Source organism: Otolemur garnettii, unplaced genomic scaffold (assembly GCF_000181295.1).
Source record: "Otolemur garnettii isolate 467f Iridium unplaced genomic scaffold, OtoGar3 scaffold00026, whole genome shotgun sequence".
Taxonomy (NCBI): Eukaryota; Metazoa; Chordata; class Mammalia; order Primates; family Galagidae; genus Otolemur; species Otolemur garnettii.
In genome coordinates, this window is record NW_003852421.1 from 7446938 (window position 1) to 7452852 (window position 5915).

The 5915-nt window shown below is 44.5% G+C and overlaps 1 pseudogene; it reads right to left on the bottom strand.

The window, feature by feature from the left end:
• Positions 1-3820: 3820 nt before the first annotated feature.
• The window catches only part of LOC100957321, a 9173-nt pseudogene continuing 7078 nt past the window's right edge, over positions 3821-5915 (bottom strand).

The window sequence follows — 5915 nt, forward strand, 5'->3', positions numbered from 1 at the left end:
CTTTTTGGCTGATAAAATTATAGGTGATGCTGGATTGAGTTTTATTCTTTTTTTTCTTTCCAAGTATTACTTTAAGAAGTGAGAGAAAAGGTTAGTACTCCTACTTCTTTTTAAACAGCTAGAATTCAATGTCAAGTGAGAAACTGGAGTAGGGACTCATTTGAACAGAAAAGCAAATAGAATTTGGAACCACTAATGCCTGAGCTGGAAGACTTCTACTGTAACTACTTCCTCTTCTGGTTAGGCTCATTTAGGAACTAAGGGCTCAAGACAATGGGAAAAGAGACTAATGAGAAACTTCTCAGAATCCTGACCTTGGAACTAGAAGAACTAGTTGAGAGGAGGAGGGTCAGGCAAGGAACGCCTGACAGCTCTGAGCGCAGTGACCGTCCATGGTGGCTCTGGAAGATCAGCTTGGTTCTGTTTGAGCCTAGGAAGCCTGACCTACACTCAGGGAAGGATCCTGGGGGCTGTATGAGATAGATGGCTGAAGAACCCAGGAGTAAAATGTTCCTGAGAAGGAAACAATTCAGCAACTGAATTTTGTCTGGTGAGGCTCTCTTCCTGTTGTTTGGTCCTGTATCACGTGGTGGAAGGGGGGAGGCAGCTCTCAGAGGCACCATCAGTATCAAACCACAGAAGTGAACCCAACGCATAATGTTACGGGAAAGGAGGATATTAGGAGAAATAGCTGAGACAGTTAATGCCCAGTTAGTTAAAGTGAATTATTTCAAGTGCAGCGTATCAACTGTAAGCCAGGCAATAAGGTATGTTTTAGAAGAGTTTTTTTTTTTTTTTTAAGTTTTATTTTGAAATAATTTCAGACGGAGAGAAAAGCTAGAAAACACCAGAGTTCTCTTCGATCTTTCACCCAGCTTCTCCTATAATCAACATCTTGCATAACCAAAGTTCAGTTATCAGCTAGGCCAGCCGCAGTGGCTCATGCTGTAATCCCAGCACTCTGGGAAGCCAAGGCAGGTGGATTTCCTGAGCTCAGGAGTTCAAAACCAGCCTGAGCAAGAGCAAGACCCCCATCTCTAAAAATAGCCAGGCACTGTGGTGGGCACCTGTAGTCCCAACTACTTAGGAGGCTGAGGCAAGAGGATCATTTGAGCCCAAGAGTTTGAAGTTGCTGTGAGCTATGAGGCATGGCACACTACCAACGGCAACAAAGTGAAACTCTGTCTCAACAACAACAAAGTTCAGTTATCAAAACTTGCTTTGTTTTGTTTGAATTGTATGCTACCTGTGTGTTGAGGCTTGGTACCAGCTGACATTTACCTTTGCACAGGACAGACCAGATGGGTCAGGTGAGTCCCAACAATGTAGTAGAAGCATCACACTAGAGCAAATGATGGTAAGGGGCTGGGCTCAAGTGATTATTTCCTGATGCAAATTGTACAGTGGTGCTATGGACTGAATACTTGCGTACCCCACACTCCAAAATTCATGTTCTAAAACCTAATCCCCAATGTGATAAAATTAGAAGGTGGAGCTTTTGAAAGGTGATTAGCTCATGAGAGCTGAGCCCTCATGATTGGGATTAGTGCCCTTATACAAGAGACCTCAGGAGGCTGCCTCTTCCCTTCCACACCAGGATAAAGGAGCAAGCAGGTGCCTCTATGAACCAGGGGAGAGCCTTCCCAGACACCAAGTCTGCTAGCATCTCGATCACGGACTTTCCAGCCCCCAGAACTGTGAGCGAGATTGCTGTTATTTATAAGCCACCAATTTATGGTATTTTGGTATAGGTACCAAAAGGACTGATACATAGAAAGGAAAATTCTACACATTCTCTATTCTAGACCATGCAAAATGAGAAAAAGAAAAGGATAAGAGAGAAGGGCCAATCCACAGTCATATTATTAAGGGTTGGTGGAGAAGAAAGTTGGTATATGGTGGTTAAAATGTGACTTGTATGTTATGGATCACTGGTTGAAAAACCCCAACTCATTCATTTTCTCAGGATTTTAAAGAGATTTATGGGTCATAAAAAGCTGGAAGGAAAAGCGCTGATTTCCTGCCACCTCTACCCATTTAAACCACAGTGCTTAACACTTTTGGTGATGCCCTTCCTCGTGCCTGTGAGCAGTGAGGTGAGGTAAGGCCACGATTAGCATTCACGCAGCAGCTGTTACAGAGAGCCCAGCAGAAGGGGTTCAAAGTAGACTTTGCAATCGCTGGGCTGTTTATCAGAGATGACCCATGGAAAAGGAATGGTTTAAAGAGTAACTACAGTAACAGCATGAGAGTCTTTTGAAAACAACAGTGACTTTACAATACAGGCTGGCAGAGAAGTACTTGAAAATATAGGAAACTTACTGAAATATTGGTGTTGTAGTGATTACTATGCATGGAAATTTCCCTATTCTGGATATGTGATCGAAAAACTTCTGCACATAGAAGGGAATAGAGATAAAGACAGACTGTTGAGTTGTCGCAGGATTGTTTTGAGCAGGAAGATTCCATTCACTCCTTTTATTTGCAACAAACTGTGCTAGGTTCAGGTTCAAGGTATATAACTCTCTATGAAGACTGACAGGTCCTCATGGGTAACAAATGATACTAGTTAAGCACATGACAAAGGGACCAGCTATTCACACTTGTAAAGTGTGGATTTCATACTTTTAAAGCCTTGTTTATAAGGCTGGACTCACTTCTGTATCAGGCCGTGCAGGTGTTTGTGTTTAGTTGCACCTCCACCTGCCAGACACTATGCTGTGGAAGATTAACAGAGAGGAAAGTCTTGCCCTTACTGCACTCATTACAAACTTGTTTTTGTAAATTTTTAAAAATGTTTCATGTCTTTTTATCTAGCAGAAGCATGTCAAGGATTCTGAATAAATTATCCTTAATATTTGTTACCTATTCTATAACCCAAAGCAAGTTAAAAGTGATCTCTCCTCATTCGTCATTATTAATTAAAAAGAAAAAGGCTGACAAGTCCCTTATATCCAGTTGGAGGGATAGGAAAATTTCAAAGCACACCACTGAACAAAGTAATCATATTTAATTATTATTTACTTATTTACATTTCTGGTTACAGGAGTATATTTTAACTTCTTTTCAATCACATTTACCAAAAATACTGACAGGCACAAGTGAGGCCCCTATGTATTCCACTGATCTCCTCCCACTGTCTACAGAGGCCCTGAAGGTGAAGCTTGTCATTCTCATACATGTTTTGGTAAACTAAGATAATTTTAGATAGTAATTAACTCAGAAGATATAGGAGTGAGAGCTCCATATTTTTTTTTCTTTTCTTTTCTTTTTTTTTTTTTTAACCTATCTACTGTGTCCCAGGCTTCTTTAAGAACAAAGCGATGAGTGATGTGGGGATTAAAATCAAGAGCATAATTGAACGTCACCTTCCCTCCATCCAGCTCCCCCCAAATTCCCTGCCCCCACCCTTTGTGTTCCCAATTCCTTCTTTAGTGATTAAAGAATTTAACCCCTGAAGTCCGCCCGGTACAAACTCCAGGTTCTCCTTCCCTAACTTATCCTGGTTTCCTGTCCCTCCCCATTCCTAGAAGGGCAGACGCCTCAGTTTGAATGCATAGGAGAGCCCAGAGTGGTGACAGAGACGAGGGAAAGGCTTTCCCCCTCAGAGAAAGGGACCGAGGCATACAGCGTGGCGAAGTAAGGGCTCCCATAGCCTGGGATACCAAAATGGGGCCCTGCAGCCAGAGAAAAGACACTGGTCCCCCTGAGAAAGGAAGGAAACCCCGCAGCCTCAAACTCCTCCCATCGTGAATAGTCCCTGCCTGGTCACATACTGGTCTGGCTGCAGTTACAGAACCACACTCGGACCACATCCTTCTCAAGCCCAAGCTGCTGGGCGGTGTAGCTGATGTGCTGCAGTGTGGGTGTCGGCCACTGCAGGCTCAAATACGCCAAGTGGCCTCTCACTCATCTCCATACTCATTTCTCTTTCTGGCCTGCCCGGGGTCTCTGCTTTGCATACCTCCTGAAGACTTTCATCTCTGTCAGCTTCCTCCGCCCACTTCTGCAGCAGGGGACGCAGCTTACACCTGCTATTGAAACTGAGCTGCAGGGCCCCCAAATGGCAGATGATTGTTTGGCTGACACCTTCCCAAGGAGAACCCCAGGGAGAGTCCCACATCAGCCAGGGTATACCCAGGGCAATCCCCTTCTGCTTCAGGAGCTGGCAAACTGCTCGAGTTCTTTCTGCAGGGTTTTGATGACTGGCACTCCTCAGGGCTTTGCTCCAGCTTCTCCTTCTCCATCTTCACCGCACCAGCAGGAGCAGTGCAGGGTTCGGAGAGGCCCCTCAGAGTTACTCTTCACTCCAGCTCCTGCCTCCCTCTGGGGCTGAGAGATCTCCAGACTGCCGTGGAGCACTAGCCCCACTCCAATCTGAGGTCCACAGTATGACACCCTCCCACAGAACTCATATGGTGGGGGGCATGGGGGAATCCCCCACACCTCAGACCCTGGCCCAACTCCCTCCAGGAGGCCTTGAAAGCTTAGCCAGGGGCAGAGTCAGTAGCTCAGTGGATAAAGGTGCCAGCCACAAACACTGGGGCTGGTGGGTTCGAACTTGGCCTAGATCTGCTAAAACAACAATGACAACTGCAACAACAACAACAACAAAAAAAGCCAAGCATTGTGGCGGGTACCCAGGGTGACAGCTTGAGACTCCGTCTCAAATAAAGAAAGAAAGAAAGTTCAGCCAGGTCCGAGGGCTAACCCAGTCCTCTCTGGCCCTTTGGCCCATCACTTCCACCACCCGGATTGGGTGAGAAGGCAAAATCCAAAGCCAGGTGTCCTGCCATGAGGAAGGAAGGTGAGCTGGAGGCCTGGTGAAGTGAGCAAGAGCTCCTTTAGATTGGCCTGTCAGGGAAGGCCTTTCTGCAGAGGAGACATTTTGAGACCAGACCACAGTTTTGCCACCAGCAAGTGATCACAAGAGCTGTAGCTGGACATTAGGACCGCCTTTACCAACTACTCCTTGGCTTTGGTAAGAAGAAAAAAAAAAAAAAGCTAGTCAAGGATTCCTTGGAGACAAAGCTGGTTCCAGAGCTTGGGCAGGGAAAGTACAAGGTGAGCCTAGAACACATTGTTGTACCAGAAAGTAGGGCATGTTCAGAGAATGAGGAGAACGCAGGAGTCAACCATAAAAGAGCTCCCACCGGCTCAATCTGGGACACTTTTGAGCATTGAAATAAATGATGATAGGACTCGATTGTAATCCAATAACTAAAATAAGAATTCATGAATACATACATGAATATTGTGGGGGGGGATATGTATATATGTGTACATGTTAATTATTTATATGTGTATGTAAATGCACACACATATACATATGCACATTATTAAATAGGATGTGTAGGAGGACATTGATTTGAACCAAGGTCTTGCACTAGGGCCTCCAACAGACCAAACCAAAATGGAGTCACTTATGCTAATGTATCATGTCACCAAACCCAAACTAAGTTGTTTATCTGACTCCCAAGCAAAGACAGAGAGAGAAAGCCAAATTCCCAAACAGGCCAATTTATTCAGCATGATAAGCCCAGTGGTTTAACACTTACAAGAAGAGTAACCTGATGTTACCAATCTGCTTTTTGTATTACGCTGTTTCCTTGTTCTCACTCAAGGAACCTTATAAAAACCGCTTGTCCTACCAGGCCCAGAGAGCCCCTCTCTATCTTAGGTGAAATGCATAAAGCACAAAGTAGATCACTTAACTACATTTGTTGAAATATGGTCTTTTGGCAATATGGACATACATTCACGGAGGAGAAGAAGGAAGGCTCTTACAGTAAAAAAGTCAACTAATAATTATAAGAGGAATGATGGAGTTAGGAAACCATCCAGAGTGGCTGAAACTAGTGGAGGAAAGATTGATGAGGAACAGGATATTTACGTAGTTTCCAAATCTCCCCACA